The sequence below is a fragment of the Hydra vulgaris genome, chromosome 05 (assembly GCF_038396675.1).
Source record: "Hydra vulgaris chromosome 05, alternate assembly HydraT2T_AEP".
NCBI lineage: Eukaryota > Metazoa > Cnidaria > Hydrozoa > Anthoathecata > Hydridae > Hydra > Hydra vulgaris.
The window spans coordinates 12,581,269-12,599,644 of record NC_088924.1 but is presented as its reverse complement, the minus strand read 5'-3'; the positions used below and the strand labels follow the sequence as shown (position 1 = coordinate 12,599,644).

At 30.0% G+C, this 18,376-nt stretch overlaps 1 non-coding gene across 1 annotated transcript; it reads left to right on the top strand.

Annotated features, from left to right (window-relative positions):
* The first annotated feature begins 5,907 nt into the window (after window positions 1–5,907).
* On the top strand, window positions 5,908–5,981 carry trnan-guu (transfer RNA asparagine (anticodon GUU)). The gene has a single exon. It is a non-coding gene; the product is annotated as a tRNA-Asn (tRNA).
* Window positions 5,982–18,376: the final 12,395 nt, after the last annotated feature.

Genomic DNA, 18,376 nt, shown 5'->3' with positions numbered 1-18,376 from the left:
GCATCGCACCAACTTGTGTCGCTTTTGCGCAAACTTTGGGCTATCGTCCTCTTGCGGCCTCCAATTTGTTACTGGTCCACCCAGCCGGCATTTGGTCCTAAAAATACGTCTTTTGAACGTTCAAAACACGTTCAGAACGTCTTTAAAACGTTCAAAAGACGTCTTTTTTTAGGACCAAATGCCGGCTGGACAGGCCTCTCCAAACCTCTGAAAGGGCCTGGATACCGTTGATATGAATGCATTGAACATTGACCCACAAGGAGGAAATTTTAATTTAAAAAAATTTTAGTCATCTTTGCTTAATCTTTTAGTGTTTTCTTTTATTTTTTTAATTGCTTTGAATTTGTATTAAAAAGTTCGTAATTTAAAACACAACCTAAAAATAGAAATAACAAATAAACAATAACCTTGCGGTTATTACTTATTATTATGCTACAATACACATACTTAAAGTATGTGTATTGTAGCATAATAATAAGTAATAACCTTGCGGTTATGATTTATTTGTTAATTCTATTTTTAGGTTGTTAGAGGTCGTCCATAAAGGACGTCATTTAGAATTTAAATATTAACCAGAAGTAGAAAATTATTGGCTCTCTTCCGCGGAGATTTTTATTTAACGTAAGGCGCTATAATACTCAAAAATCTCTCCGCACGAGAGCCAACATTCGACGACTCCTTGCCATTAGTTAAACTTAGCGTGACGTTCTTTTTGGATGACCCCTTAACTGGACAGTTATATTTCAGTTGGATTAAATTTCTAGTTGATCAAAAGAGACTTACGTCAGGGGAATACTTAACATATTTAGGATTAAAACTTGTTAATTGTATTGAAACGCAAAGTCGCGACGTTGCGTTTCAATATGATTGACAAGTTTTCGATACGACGCATCGTATTGAATAATAATTTTTCTTTAGATGTTTACGTATTGTTTTACATAAATAAGTTTAATTAGATTAAAGTAAATATAAGCAAAACGTATTTTTTATGATAAGTATGATTTTAATTTTTAAGCAAGCATTTTTAAATGATGATAAAGCGAACTGTTTTAATTAGCGGATGTCCTGGTTCTGGTAAAACCTTTTTGGGAGATTACTTAGAAATGATGTGTGGATTTTCTCACGTCGACGGAGATACATTTGTTCTTTCAAATGACCCTAGACATATCGACTTGAAAAATAATTTGTTTAAAGCGCATAATAATTATTGGATGGAAAATAAATCAGCACCAAGTGATCTTTGGAAACCGTATTATCAAGCACTTTGTAGTTTAATCAGTAATGAACACGAGAAATGCCCCAACGTTGTCGTTTCTGGAGTAGTTTTACGAAGGGAAGTGAGAGACTATTTAAGATTACAATTACCAAACTATATTTTTATTTTATTAGTTTTATCAGAAGACGAGTTGGTCAAAAGACGTATTAAACGGCTTCAAGAAATTGCTGAATTCCAAAATAAAACTATGGAGCAAGCATACAAAGATATGTTCAATAATGACTATACTGCTGATACTTATTTGAAGAGAACCAAAAAGGCATTGAACGGGTTGCAACCAATTGAAAATGATGAAGTACTAAGCTTTACAGTTGATGCTAGCACTGATGAGAAATACAAAAACTTGCATGAAATTTTGCAACTACCACTACCACTACCTGTTATTCCAGTTAAAGATATTGCAACCATCAACTACGAAAGATTGAAGAGTGCTTATTGCTATTCTGAAAAAAAAGTTTAAAAGCGTTAAAAACTATTTTTATTTAGTCATAAATCCGTTCAAATAAGTACGGTTATATGTATATATATCAAAAAAATTGCAAAATTTCAAATTAAAAAAAGAATTTCAAGTTTTCCAACCAGTTTTAATTCGAACTACGCATATGTTCCCAAATGATTTGAGCATGAGTAAATGTCATAATAATGAATCATTTTGGTGTAAACATTTAACTATCTTTAACGTGAGTGTGTTGTTAAGAAAATATCTTACCCTAAAGCATTAAATAAAAGTATTTAATGTTATTTATTAATTTAGTTAGAAGCATATGTTAAACTAAATAGCTTCTATTTAGCTTCTATTTATTCTACTATAATCTGAATATTTATTCTTATATAAATCAAATAAAAAAGTTCTGAGTTAATAAAACTACGAATTATGATTATATCATGCAAATTAAGAATTATGAAAAATTATTTTCTTCTTTAAGTTATATTTAAAGAAACTGTTGTTATTTACCGGCAAAAATTCGTATAATTGCAAAATTAGTATAGCATAAATATATCTATGCAATCATTAAAACTGTACCAAGTTTACTTCGTACTGTTTTAAGTATACTTTGTTTTATTTTAAGTACCCTGCTTTAAGTATACTTCGTGCTGTTTACGTAAACATTAATATAGTTTATTTTATTGGTTCCAGTACACGATGTACAACGACTGTCAGCTATCCTTTAACACATACTTATTTCTTGATAATAAAAGTTTATAGTACTGCTTACCAATTAGTCCTCCAGGGGCGTCGAGAAAGGGAAAGGGAGTGCGAAAGGGACAGTTTGTCCCGGAAGCAGATGTCCAAGGGGCGCCAAATAAAAAAAAGGTGCCTCAAAAAAAAAGTTCATTTACTAATAATATAAGAAAATTTAGAAAAATTAGGGTGCTAATCAGGGTTTTGCTGTCCCAGGCGGCGTGAAGGCTCTCGGCAAAGTCATTATTAAGCATTTTTTTAATTACTTAATTTTTTTAAATATAATTGTTTTTTTGATTTTCTCCACTTTCTTTTAACCTCAAATGTAAATTTAAAAAAAGGCTGTATAGCAAAATTTCTGATCCTCTTTTGCCTTTAACAAACTTTTTGAACCTCTCCTAACTCCTTTTTAAAGAACGTTATATAAGCAAATGGAGAAATGCTTAGAATTTGAAACTGGCTTAATTTCGAAAAAAGCAACAGGTAAATTGGTAATTAACTAACAAAAGCATTATATTTGTTGCATGTTTAATACTAAATTTTAAATGTAATTTTAAAATGTTTTAGTACCACACAGATCTGCATAAAAATTGCTTGTTCAGAAGCTTCTGGAAAGTTTATTCAAGATACTCCAGGTTTGCTGATTGAGTGCTCAGAGAGATTAAGCAAATAATCACTGGTGTCTGTATTCTGAGGGAGTTTTTTAGTTTATAGGAACAAGTTGGATTTTACATTGTCTTTATTGTAAATGAGTAAACTATCAAGACCAGAATCAACAAGAAGGTCAAGAAATACAACACTTTAAAAATGATAAAAACACTAAATCTACCAAATGATCGCATCAAAAAAAAGTGAACGCTTTTTTAAAAGAGAAAGCAGTGTTTAAATATACTTTATTCATAAAACAAACGTATTCGATTTAACCAAGAGTAATAGAAATAGGAGTGATAAGGGTAGAATGAAGACGTATAATTCTTGAGAAACTGTCTGAGATGGGATATGGTCAAGTTTGGAAACATAGAATATGGATTTTGTGAACATGCTCATAGGGCAAATAAAAACTGATAAAAATATCAGAGAAGATCGTAATGCACAAAGACAAAAAAAAAAAAAAAAAAGTAACTGTTTGAACAAAGGCTTTCAAATACAGATAATAATAATCAAATTGAGTGTGGCAAACTATATTTATTTCCAGCTATAGTCCTAAAAATACAGAAAAGATTTCTTAGGATATCTTCAGTAAGTATGGAAGACATTCCTTACAACTGGATTCCAGTTATGACTAGATTTGGAATTGGGATCAGACCAGGTAAGTGTCTTTTGTCTTTTTTTACCAGGCTGGTGCATTTGACATTGATAATATTATGATATCAAGATCAACTCCAAACAAAAAAAAAACATATGTTGTGGAGTCTTAGGACTCTACTACATTTGTGTATCAGATAATCAGAGAAGAAAACTTGGATAAAATAAAAGGCTAAAAGTTGTGGTAAGTTTTGATACAAAAATTTTTATACAAGGAATATCTAAAAATGTTTATAAAATTGCCATTAGCGCATCTTTGCCAAAGTCTGGTCCATTAGACTTTCTTTTCGGCATTTTGCTCCAAATAAAGTATGCCAAGTATTATGCCATTTTCTCTCAAATAATGATTGAATACTATAAGATTTCTGATCAGATTGTTGGATTGTGTTTTGACACAACATCCAGTAAAACTGACAAAAATAAAGATGCCGTAAGCATTTTTGCATATGTCAATGTATGTAAGAGCACTTGTAGTTGTAAATGAATACGCAAAACGTAAGATTTCATTGAGAGAACATTTAATAAAAACAGGCTTTAGGATACTCTTCAAGTATTTTATTATAAAACACGGAATAAAAATAGCATTTCCTTGTATCTATTAATAATAATGGCTGTTGTTGCATAAGTAGTGTTTTTTATAAATTTTTGTAGGAATATGAGCATCTAGATAGTATGAGCATACCTAAGATGTGAGCAATGAAGTTGCTTTGTATTTTTTGAATCAACTTTATGTGGTGATAACAAGAAAAACAGTATAATTAACATAAATTTATACCCAGTAATTAGAAGCTCTCATCTAATCAAAACGGTATTCAACTTTTTATTTAATTAAAATACTATCATTACACATAAAAAGATCTATGGCGCAAAATTTTGATGTTAAATATAGGCATTTATTATTTCATCAAAAAATATTTGTCAGTTAGAAATCCATTTCATTTTTGTTTAGAAAACACATAATACAAATATTTATTTTTGACTAGCTCAATTGAGCTTACTCATATTACACGAAAATGGCATGTTTATTAAAGATTTGTTTTTGACTTCATTTAAAGACTGAATGAAATCAAAAAGACTGAATGAAGCCTTCCCAGTGGGCACGGTACGTTTTTAAAACGTTTTTTAGACGTTTTTATAAGGTTTAAACCTAATAAAAACGTCCAAAGAACGTTTTAAAAACGTACTGTGCCCACTGGGTTGTGGAACTCCACATACATTACGTTATGGAAAGACAAGTGGTGTGATAACCGTCATTACTCGGAACAAATTGCTTACGTTTTGACAAATAATTTTCAAACCATTTTTAAACTTCATTTTTTATTCCATAGTGTTTTAAGTTTTTGATTAAAGTTTGGTGATTGACCGTATCCATAGCTTTTATAAAAGCTTTGGTTAATTAAGTTAAAACCTATTAATTAATAGGTCAATAAAAAATCCTAACGTATATTGTGATTTTTCATATGATTTTGAGATTTCACGTACAAATTGGATATTTGCTTGTTCAGTTGAGCTATCCTAAAATCATTATATTCCACAAGTTATTTCTAATTGTCAGGTTGGTTTACTTAATTTGTTAAACTTTATATAGTGCTCATATAATCAATTGGTCTGGGTAATATGAGCACTTGTGCTATTTTTTTTTAAAACCTCTGTATTTTTAAGAAATATTCTCTGGTGCCCAAATATTCAAATAATATCACGTATATGAAAGACACATTTTGAGGACCCAAAATGTGTCTTTCATAAAAAATTTCATGAAAGAATTTTCAAGTTTTCAAAAAAAAAGTTTTCAAAAAAAAGTTTTCAAAAAAAAAGTTTTCAAGAGAAAGTGATTTTCAGTTTTTTGACGAATTTATACGGGTATTTGACTCAATCCAGTCGGTTGAATTTTAGTTTTGAGGACCTTTTCTTTTTCTATTAAGGGACCAGTTGGTACTTTTAGAGGGTTTATCTCGGAAACAGGGCCGACGACACCGGGGAGAGAATTTGTTTGCATTTATCGATAAAATGGTGCTAAATGAAATAAAATATATAAATAGATAAAATAGATAGAATGGTGCTATATTCAAAATCACTGTTTAACATTTTTTTTTAATAACCTTATCAACGGCTGTTAAATTTTAAAATTTTTCAGACTAGACATGCTTCCGTGGCGCAATTGGTTAGCGCGTTCGGCTGTTAGCCGAAAGGTTGGTGGTTCAAGCCCACCCGGGAGCGATCGATAGCTTTTAATTAATATTATAGATGATTTAATTTTACTGTTTATATTCAGGCCCAATTAGAGGAGGATGGGGGCCTCACATTTTTAAAATACGTTTTTTAAATACCAAAATAAACATCGAAATAATAATTCTAAATTTCTTATTAGGGGTCGTCCATAAAGTGCGTACGCCAAAAATTTTGAAATTTGACCCCCCCCCCCCCCTGTTGCCATGCGTATTTTTATGTCCCCGCCCCCCCTTAAAAGTACGTACATTTCTCAAATACCCCCCCTTTCATATCCCCCCCCCCATCCCTCCTTAATTTTTTTTTCTCAATAAAAAAGTTTATTTAAAAAAAAATGGAGGGTACCTTAGATACTATATACGACCTCAAAGCTCTTTGTTTGCGCATTTTTAAAAACGTCTTTAAGTATATATGCAAATAATAATTTAAATATATTTAAAATATATAATAGGTAAATGTGTATTTGGGCGAGATGTTAATGCGGCGTGAATAGTCGACAGAGACCCAGGCTCGATACCCGGTGATATATATGTAAACTTTTTTTTTGTTTTAATAACGAATCAAATGTAAATAAACTATACTTAAGGTGGACGTTTTTTTCAGGCACCCCTCTTTAGTAAGTAAAAAACGGGTCTTACGTGAGATCAGTAATATTGAAAACAAAGGGTAAAACCCAGTGGGAGGGGGCAACAGCAAATTTTGTGCCCTTTTGCTAATTTAAGAAGCTTTTTATTTTAGCAAAACCAAGCGGTCAAATTTGGAAGATTTTGAGACGCCATTGACACATTTTTTTTGGGGGTGACTCCGTCCCATCAACCACGGCCCTCAGGTCTTACTCAGGGCCAGTATATAAGGGGTGGCATGTGTGCATGGGCCCCCTCACAATTTTTTGATGTTCCAGATAGAACACTTTCACACATCGTGCAAACTTAAGTTTAATAATATGCCAAATGAGGTGGCCTTGCAAAAAATTTGGATGGCGGAGGCCTGGGAACAAAAAGCCCTAAAGCGTTTGCCTCCCCCCTTCCCTGCCCAAACGTGAGGGAAATATATAGCAAAATTTTTAACTTTAACATCTAAAACTAAATTTAAATTTATCGACAGATTTTAATTTTTGTAGAAAAATATTGTAAATTACAAAAAAGTTATGACCATGCAAAATTTATACCCCTCTCATTTTGGGGGTCGGGAGGGTAAACGTTTTAAGGCTTTTTGTTCACAGGCCTCCGCCATCCCGATATTTTGCAAGACCTCCTCATTTGGCATAGGTATAAACAAACTTAAGTTATGAGTTTGCACGATGTGTGAAAGTGTCCTATCTGGAACATCAAAAATTCTGAGGGCGCCCATACATGTGTGTGCATAGAGGAAAACTATACCCTTTACTCCATATACCATACATCTTTTTATGTTGGCAAACTAGAATCTTTAGTCAGAATGTAACTTTTCTATTGATTAGCTGGTTAATTGTAAATCGAAGTACGTACTTTTAAATTGAACCCTCCCCCCCTCCCATACGCTTTCGTACGCTTTCGTACGCTTTTTGAAGACCTCCCCCTTCCCCCCTATGAGCGTACGTACTTTATGGACGACCCCTTACTCTAAATAATTTAACTTAACGTTAACTTGAGTTAATAAATTAATTTATTTTTCATAATTACAAATTTCTAAACCTAAATCTGACATGATAAAGATTACGTCGTGTAATGACGCGGTTAACCCTCCGTCGGGCGCGCTTGATTAAATTGATACAAGCCAATCATTTTTATCTCGTACGAGTTTTTGAGTTATGACTTATTGTTCTGCTTTTTAGTAGCTTCATTTTTTTCTCTTCCTTTTTAGTTGTATTTCATTAAACGGGATTAAAATTTGTTTTGAACTGTTTCTTACCGGTGTTTGCATTTAATCTGGTGTTTTTTTGCACGAACTTGGTGTTTTTTTTCATCTTATCTGGCGGTTTTTTGCATTCAACCTGGGGTTTTTTTAACTTATATCAATTTTATAATACATGTTATGAATCGCCTAAATGACTAGTAATAAAAAATATTCAACATATTCCAGTTAAAAATAAAAAATAGATGATTGGAGTTGATCCTCTTTGCAATGACATCGCAAATGGTGGACGCTATTTTCAAACGGTTGAAAATAACTTTTTGAAAGAAAAAAAGCAAAAGGGAAAAGAAAACATAAATTAAACGAAGAATAAAATCAACAAAAAAGTAGAATAAATAAATGTTTTAAAAGAAGAAAAGAAAAAGAAATATCTGAAAGAAATTAAGTAAAAAAGTAATGAAAATAGAAGTGAAAAAAAAAAAACGTTAATGAATGAAATATATTAAAAGAATGGCAAAAAAAGAAAAAAAAACTATTTAAACATCAGAACCTCGATCGGCAAATGAAGATTTTTGTTATTTTTTCATATATTTCTTTAGTTTTCTTTCATATATTTCTTAGGATTATTTATTTTATTATTTATTTATTTTTCTTCAGTTTTTTAGCGTATATAGTTTTACTATTTTTTGTTAGTCATTTATTATTTTTTTTTTTTAGTTATTATTTATTTTTAGTTATATACAAATTTTTATACAGTTATATATAATTTGTTTTTATTTTCATTTTAGCCATTTATTATTCTACCGTGTATTATTATTATCTTTTTTAATCCTTAGTTTTTTGTTTTGTTTTGTTTTTTTGCCAAAGGTAATTTTTTGTTTTGTTTGTAATGTTTGTTGTAACTTTTGTTTTATTTTGATTTTGGCAGTGTTATATTCTGTTTATATTGTATTTATTTATTTGATTATAATATTTGCAAATATTTTGATTATTATATTAAAACAACTATGATTATATTAATATATTTACTAAATCTTTATAATTTTTTTAGCAATAGTCGTTTTTATGTCATCGTTCGTTGTTACGCTTTGTCAGTTTATTACTGTTTGTAACTGTAACTTTGTATGTAAAAACGATTGATGTATGGAAAGTTATACCGATTTATTTAAATTATTATAATTACTTTATTATTATTATTATTATTATTATTGTTATTATTATTGTTATTATTATTATTATTATTATTATTATTATTATTATTACTATTATTAATATTATTATTATTATTACTAAGATTAATTGTATATAAATAAACTATTTTTTGAAGGTATTTACTTGAGATTAGTATTTCAATACTACTTGTAAACAGCCGTGAAAATTTATTTTCAGAATATATATATGATTAATTGATTGATTGATTGATTGATGTGTAACAAATAGTGTTATCCAATAGCATTGAGTAATAATAATTATTATTATGATTATAATAATAACAATGATAATAACAAATAATAGTAATAATATTCTATAATATAATATATTATAATATTCTATATATATATATATATATATATATATATATATATATATATATATATATATATATATATATATATATATATATATATATATATATATATATATATATATATATATATATATATATAAATATATATATATATCGATGGTTAAACTCCAACACCACGCATATCTAAATTTGGCTGTTTTGAGTTAAGTAGTGAATAAGAAACTATGGCTAATTCTACCCCTGATTCTAACAACACTTATGTTAAATAATACCGGGAAAAGTGTTTAAATTAGGTAAATTTGTTTCCTGTATCTTGTTAGTTCGCAGAACTGAATTATAACACCACGTATCATGAATTGTTTATATTGTTAAAACATGTGACAATATTAACCAGCTGGTTCATTTCAGATAATTGTTGTTTAATTTGTTAACTGTAATGCAGTTAAGTTAATTGATTACTAGCTTAGAAGTATAATGAATAGTTTTGAAGTATTCACTTAGCCTAGATTTGTTGTTTACAATAGAAAAATTGCTTGTAAAATAAACGTTCAAGATACGTGTTGTTACAGTTTAGTTTGTATTCTTGCAGGTCCAAGATACGTGTTGTAATATTAATATCTGCTACCTAGCAGTTGAATCATGGATGAACCAAATAGTGAAGATAGTGATTTAATTGATGACGTGATTGGTTTGCTAGAAAAAGAAAAAACAGTATGTAAGTAGCTTTTGATATCAAACTTAAATTCAAGTTTCTATAGGTCTACTCCTTAAAGTGATAAGCCTAGACCTACTCCTCTATAAAGTATGACTATTTGACAATACTAGCTCAAGCTTAGCCGTTTACAACATTTGAAAGGTATATAACAAGAAATAGTTTTGAACTTTTGGCTAGGCCACAAAAGATCAATAAATTTCTCTCATAATTTATCCATTAAAAATTAGTCTATAAAACAATAATACCCTAATATTTTTTCAGGAGCTGAGCGGACTACGAACTACCTTAGAAGAACAAATATTTTGAACAGCAGTGATGATACAGGAAATCAAGCTTTTGGACTATTGATAAATAAAGCAGAAGTGATATTTGAAGATGGTCTAGGTATTGAAGACGTCCTACAAGAAGAATTCATCCTCTCTGTCGACGAAACAGATTTGAATCAGCCCGGGACAAACTATTAGGATGTTTTACAAGAATGATATCAACCTATACCTATTATTGGTTGCTCTCTATACTTAAAAGATAAAGAAAAAACTGCTCCAAACATTGACAATAAAATTGATTACAATAGCAATGATGAAGAACCTGATGACCCTTATGAAACAGATTTTGTGTTGAGGATTGAAAACAAATCAAGAGAAAGGATGTGTACTTACCATTTGAGTATGTAAAATGTACCAAGGAAGCCCGGCAAACTCCCTTCCCTTATGAGGCTGCATACTTGAAATATGACTTTTTCAAAGGTTTCTCTAATATAAGCTGTTACAACTCAGTTTGTCAAAGAAGAAAGAAGGGTGACCCATGTTTCGTTGATGTTCGCTGTTTCCAGTACCTACCCACAGGAACGATTCAATACAAATTATCTTTTAATAGAAGTTTTGTGGATTTGCCTAAAAGACCAATCAAAGTTAAAAAAGATGAGTTACCTATACAACTATTTAAGGAAAGGATTCCGCTTCCATGTTGTTATCCCGGAGGATTACCATCACTTTTATGACTCCCTTCCTTACAAAAAATAATTTTGAGAAGACAACTGCAGGTGTTGGAGGCCACTTAAAAGTTACCCATTAGAACACCAAAGAAGATATATGGGGTTATGTAACTGTTTAGCGTTACTATTTTTTAAAAGACTGCCTTTTATATGGCTTTATATGTTTTATATGGCTTTTAGTTAATAAATTGTGTCCTTTTTCATTTTAGACAATGCAGTTTTATTATTGACTTACCCTCTTAAACAACACATATCTCAGATAGAACTTTAGGTCAATTCCACGTATCTTAGAAAATTGCCTATTTTTTAGATAGTGGTGTTGGAGTTTAGCCATCAATATATATATATATATATATATATATATATATATATATATATATATATATATATATATATATATATATATATATATATATATATATATATATATATATTGATGTATATATATATATATATATATATATATATATATATATATATATATATATATATATATATTGGTATATTTATATATATACCAATCATTTTTTTTTTTTTTTTTTGTTCTTTATTACAATATTTATTACAATTTAAATAAACAAAACTTTGTTACAAAATTAAAAGTTAACAAGTCAAGATATCGTTAAGAAATAAGTATTAAAAATAAATATATAGAACGCGGATTACTCAAAGAAGAGTAATCCGCGTCATTGTCACAGAGAAACCGCTAATTGCTTGTGGATAAAAAAACAAACAAACAAATAAAAAAAAAGAATATACATTAAATATATACATATACTAATATAGATAAGGGATTTTCAAAAAAATTTTAAATTTAAAAGTAGATTAGTATAATATCAGTTGGAAAAATGAGTTTTTTAAGATTTTGTGTAAAAGAATCAAAATTACATTCTTGAGAAAAAGCAGAAGTTGTTCCAATTGCAGAAGTTGTTCCGATTGCAGAAGTTGTTCCGATTGCAGAAGACCCAAATTCTGAACAACAACCAGCAGAAAATTTAAATATTGTAAACCAAGAACAGGTTGAACCCGAAATCTTATTACAGGAAGATGAAAGTGCAAATAAAATTCGAGATATGGAACCAGAAACAGATCAGACTCAACAGATTAGACTCATCAAGATAATCCGGTCAATTTTATTGACATTGGGATTATCAACAAGAACAGTTCTAGTCAAGTGAAGTCTTTTATCGTTTATTAAACAAAACTCTTGCAAATGGAGAAACATGCAAAAGAGACTGGTTGTGCTGGAGTATTGAACAACAACGACAACGCACAGTGCCTCACAGCTAAGGAAAAACGGCAAAAACCCTCAAATCAGTGTTTCTGAATGGATTTCAACCTTTTTTGGCTCTAAATATATTAAAATTTAATTAGTAACCCAACCCGAAAGTCAGAAAATAATTTTGCACACTTTTTTCAAAATATTTTTGCAAATTTGCAAATTCTGAATTTTTTTCCCACTTTCTCAACATGCTATTCTGTCGTTTTTTATTGTACTTATAGAGACAAATTCATAAATATATATATATAGTTTATTTACAAATTTTCATTGTTTTTAAACACTCTACATATAATCCTTTCATAACAGCTGATTTTGTCAGTAAACATTGAAAACAATAAAGATTACATTATTCAGAAACAAATATCTACAATTTCTGTATGTTGTAACATATAACATATATAACATGTAACAATATAATTTAGATTTAAACAAAAAAACTAAACTTAGTGTTTCAGCAAGTTAAGAACTTGTTCAGACATTCAAGGGGCTTCCATTGGAAGATTTGTGTTTTATGAAGTTGATCGACAAAATTTCTGGATCAGTTCTGATCAGCAAATATTGAAATTGATTTTTCATTACATTGAGTCTGGAAATTTTGCATGAATGGTTTAACCTAGCATGTCTTATCACTTTATTTTGGGCCTCCTGAGCCTCCTCAGAATAATAACCAATGGGTAGTTCTAGATTTTCAGCAATTGCAGGTCCATGAACCAGAAGTTTGTGAAGAGTTGGAGGCATTCTGTACCAATCATAGTTATTAACTATAAAGGCTAGAATCTCATTGCAGTATTGGCTAAATCTATCAATATCTAGGTCATACCCTGAACAAACAGCTTGAAGAACTGTCCTCACCCGGAGAATCAACTCAACCTGAACTCCTGTTATGTCAGCAAAAGCCTCACCATGCATGAATGCTCTTCGGGCAGTATTACCATCATTTGTATTCCCTTATCTTCGGCTAACCTGACATCTGTCCTTGGAATAGTCATCTCCAGTCTGTAGCCTAAACGAAGTATGTATTCAAAACATTTAATCCAACAATGCAATGATGATAAACCAAGGGACATAGCATCATCATTCACAGGTTTAATTTTAACTAGATCTAGCTTGTTCATTTCTGATGGTTTCGCACCACAAATATTGCAGCTTGCAGATGATTTTGTGTTGGTTAAGGCACTAACAACTTTGCCATCAAACATGGTTAGTTCAACATGAGATTTTATATTGATACTGACTTTTCTTCCATCCGCAAGTGTAATAATCTCAACATAATCTTCTAAATCAGCCATCTGATAACGAATGTGTTTTTCTTCTGACTTGCTAAGTTCTGTGGTTTGAAGACGAAGAGGTCTGCAAAAATGAGAACTATTTGGTTTCTTATTCTCCCAAATTGTTTTACTTTCTACACTTAACTTAAGAGGTACAATTGCAGTTTGGAAAATGGGTTCTTCATTTTTTTTAGCCTCCTCAATGTCTGTGTTATCATACCTTTGTTTATACAAACTTTGGCTTGATGCACCATCAAACCCTGCTTTTAGAATAAAACTACCATTGAGCACATTTTGATCTGTATCCAGAGTTTTTAAATTGTCTTCACTTAACACAATAACTTTTTTAAGAGTATGATTCACCATGGACTGTAATTTACTTTCAGCAGAAGTTTCAGTTACAACAACGTCCTCTGGATAACAATTACTTTTTTCCTTGAATAGAGCACGTAATGTTGGATAAATATTGGCATTGTGTTTGATTGAGGAGTTTCTTATCATTTGATACTGATCATCACTGAGATTACAATTAACTTTTAATGAAAGTGCTTCTTTCTCACTCATCATTATCGGTTCCTTGCTGTCCATACTTTTTCTGATTTCAGATGCTTTCTGAATAGACTCTTTAACCACATAAGCAAAGTCTTGTAAGTCACTTGATGATTTTGCACTTTTAACAGCAGCCAGAGCTAAAACCTCTGGATCATGCGCAGATAATCCAATAACTCTTGTTCGCTTACTTCTCTCTCCTAGATCTTTCCAATCTTTCTTTGGTCGCCCTCCACTGAACTCTTTTCTGCTTACATTGTCAGCTTTCATAACAATTTGAATTTCGGTTTGCAACCATTTCTTTTCTTTCATTAACAGCCTGTCATATGTTTTGTTTACTGCAATCCACTTAGCTTTCAATTTTATCACCAAAATTCGGATTTTTTCTGTTAATTTTTCACTATGCACTTTTTCACCATCCAAACCTTCTGATATCAAAATTTCCTCATAAAGGAGGCTCACAATATCCTTGTTAGTTATACAAATTTCTCATACTTTGGGAATCAAGTCTATTATTTTCATTTTGAGATGTAATCACAAAGGCACATATTACTAACTAATTTTTTGGATTTTTAAAAAACTTTTTGCGGATTTCTTATTAATTGCAAAAAACTTTAAAATTCAATTTCTCAAAAACGTGCTACTTTGGGGCGGGTTTTTTTTTTCCGGGCATTCCTGTATATATTCAAGATACTTCCCCATCAAAATTTAGGGAGGACAAGTGTGGACATTTTTAGAAAAAGTAAATATTGTGAATATTATTTTCTGAAAATTTTTAATTTTTTCACAAATTGTGAAATTCGAACATTAATTTTTGGTGTCGATGAAAGTCCAATGTCAGTTACTTACCGGATGATATAATATATATATGATGTTCACCGAAAAAATGAAAGAAAATTTTTTAAAAATGACCATTTTGTGACAATTTTAAGATCTACTTGAAAACTCTAAAATTTCTAGTGAATTTTTGCCCACAAACAACCTACATATAACAAGCTCACAAAAAGAGTAAAAATTTACAAAATCATAAAAAATGGGTTTACCTTGTTCAGTATGCTTATAACAATCAAGATAAAGTTAAAAAACATCAAAATAAATTTAAAAAATTAATAGGGTTTTTGCCGTTTTTTCGTATCTGTGAGGCACTGTGCAACGGTGCTAATATGGCTGGGAAGTATTACGGTGTGCAATCTGTTTTGTTAGAGCAAAATTTAAACTGTATTTTTTCTAGCTGCGGAAATTACACATTAAGTTTAATTGGTGTCGATTGCGCTGAATGATGCAAAGTAGCCTTAACGTATTTCGGAATAATTCAGCAAATGTACAATTTATTCAGTAGCAGTCCTCAAAGGTGGGAAATTCTAAAACAACATCTTCCTGTTTTGTTGCATGGAATGTCCAAAATAAGATGGTCAGCACGGATTGATGGTGTTAAACCAGTTGCACAAGATTTGAATTCAATAAGAAGTACTTTAAATAAACTTGGGGTGCTCCATTTAACAGCCGATGCTAAAATGGAACTTAATGCTATTCAAAGGTATATTTTTAAATTTGATTGCATTTTGATGTCGTCTATCTAGATGAAGCTACTCATAATGATTCATCTGACAAATCTAATCATCGAAGCACGCCATGCTACTCTTGATGTTGAAAAGGATATCATTGAAAATCTATGTAAGGACATTCAAAGGTTGCGTTAACAATTTGATAAGATTTTAACCGAGTCAAAATATGTTGCAAGAAATATTTGTGTTTTATGTGAGTTTTTAACTAATCGTCATTTCCAATATCAAGATGATACCGAGCTGTATTTTAAAATCAACGTATACTTTGTTATCATTGACTCAATTCATTCTGGCCTCACGCGACAATTTCAGTTGTTACAAAAGTTTATAAACTTTTTGGATTTCTATGGTAGTTTAAAATTTTGAATGACGAAGATCTTGTATAGGATGCTCAACACTTACAGCACAAATATGACAAAGAAATCTCACATGAACTTGAAAATGAGGTTTTATTTCTTAAAAGAATCTATGGTGTTAATATTTAACTAGACTGCACACTAAAAAAGTTGCTGGAAGAAATTCTTGGACTTGGTCTATCAGGTGTCCTTCCAAACATTACAATTGCCTTACGCATTTTTATCAGTTTGCCTGCATTGACGGCTTCAAGCGAACGCACATTTAATGTTTTAAAGCAGATAAAAATTTATCATCGTTCAACTATGGAACAGGAACGGTTGAATGGACTTGCTATGCTGAATAAAAATTGTGATATTGCACAAAAACTGGATTTTTCAAATATAATTGCTGCATTTTCTGAACAAAAAGTAAGAAAAGCATTTGTTAAAATTAAATAAAACTAATTCATTTTGTTTTATATATATTAAGTGAATTTCTTTAAATTTCATTTTCAAAATGTGACCACAATTTAGTTATTCATTTATAGTGATTGCAAATAATTACCTATTGAAAAAAACTAATAAACAAAAATCAATGAATAATTATTTATGTAGGAATCATACATTTGTGAAATCTGACTTGTAACATTCACAATAATGTAACAGTGTAACACTCCACTCGTATGGTCGTACCCTCCTAATTCCAAGGCCTCCCTGAGAAATGTGTAATTAGTAGACTAGCACATTTCTTGGCTAGTTGGCTTGATAAACGCACAAAAAGTGCCAAATCTGTGAGTGAAGGTCTGTCTAACTAATTGCATTTATTCTGAAAGTTACACATTTATTTAGTCCCGATCTATCTGAAGACGTAAATGGCTTTGCATTAACTTGCGTTGCATTTTGCGTAAATTTTACAAAAATCTTCCTTTGAGATCTCCAATTTATAGAGGCCCAGGCTACTCCAAAGCTCTGAAAGGGCCTGCTTTTATTAATTGTACTCTTTATTAATTGGTTTATTATTAGTATTATTGTATATAGATTGTATATAGACTATTAATACTGTTTAATATTGTTTATAAATACTTTTTTATTAATTTAGTACTCTTTACTAATTTGTTTATTAATTTTACTGTTTATGTTAAGTGTACTCTTTATTAATTTATTAATTTATTAATTTTTAATTTTAATAGTTATAAATTTTGTAAATTCTAATTTATTTAAAGGGGGATTGATTATTGCAAAACCTTTCCCAGCCTAAATTTTTCAAAATATTAAAAACAAAAAAACTTTCAATATTTCTTTGTCACAAAGCATAGTATTAATTTTTAAACTCATGAAACTCAATGCTTTTATTTTTAAAAAAAGTAATCAAGTTTTAGGAGAGTTAGAGAACAAAAAATAGTCCAACCGCGTACATACTTGCTGTCTTTAACACAACCTGCCCTCCTCCCTTGTACGCATTTGTACGTTATGGAAGATCCCTTTGTAGATATAAGTAAGTTGTAGTTTCTTTAAGCATTTATTATTAGTTAATGTATATATTTATTAATCACCCACTGAGTATAACACAAGGTAAATTACTATAAAGTTATATTTTTGAAAGGGAATAAGTTTATCTTGGAATATTTACTTCAAAATATCTTTGTAGATTTTCCTTTGCTCCAATGAGTTCCAGCACTTAATTGGATAATTTAACGTTTGAAGATTCTTTTTAGGAATTGTATTTTTAAGACAATAGTTTTTACTTTTCTTTTGTTTACATTAAGTTCTTTAGATTTAGTTGATTTCGATCGCGTAAACCCGACATCATCTAAAAAAGGTGCTTAGCTGTTTGGTTTTTGAACTGCAAATTTACAATATCCAAGTTGTTTTATACTTAATTTTTTTTTAACTATTTTTTTTTTTCTTAACCTTCTGTAAATATTTTTACAAAGTAAAAGTAAAAATTTGAAAGGAAGAATAGAATTATTTTGGAATGTTTTCTTCTAGACTTTGCTTGAAAATGCTTTTCTGTTTTTTAACGTTCCACCAATCTAATAAGTATTTCAATGTTTTCTCAATATTTTTCAGGATTATATCCCCCACCACCACAAAAATTATTCTATTTTTTCATTCCTTAACTTTTCAAAGCTTAGTCCACTCATATGGCACACCTGCTGAACGTCGTCTACAAAAGATTGTTTTACCGTGGGATGGTTAAGCTGAGATTAAATAATATCAATCGTCGATTTTTTATTCAAAAGATGAATAAATAAACTCATTTTACTCTGGTGAACGCATTTTTATATTTCTTGAATTTTAAATAACGAGTGTAAAT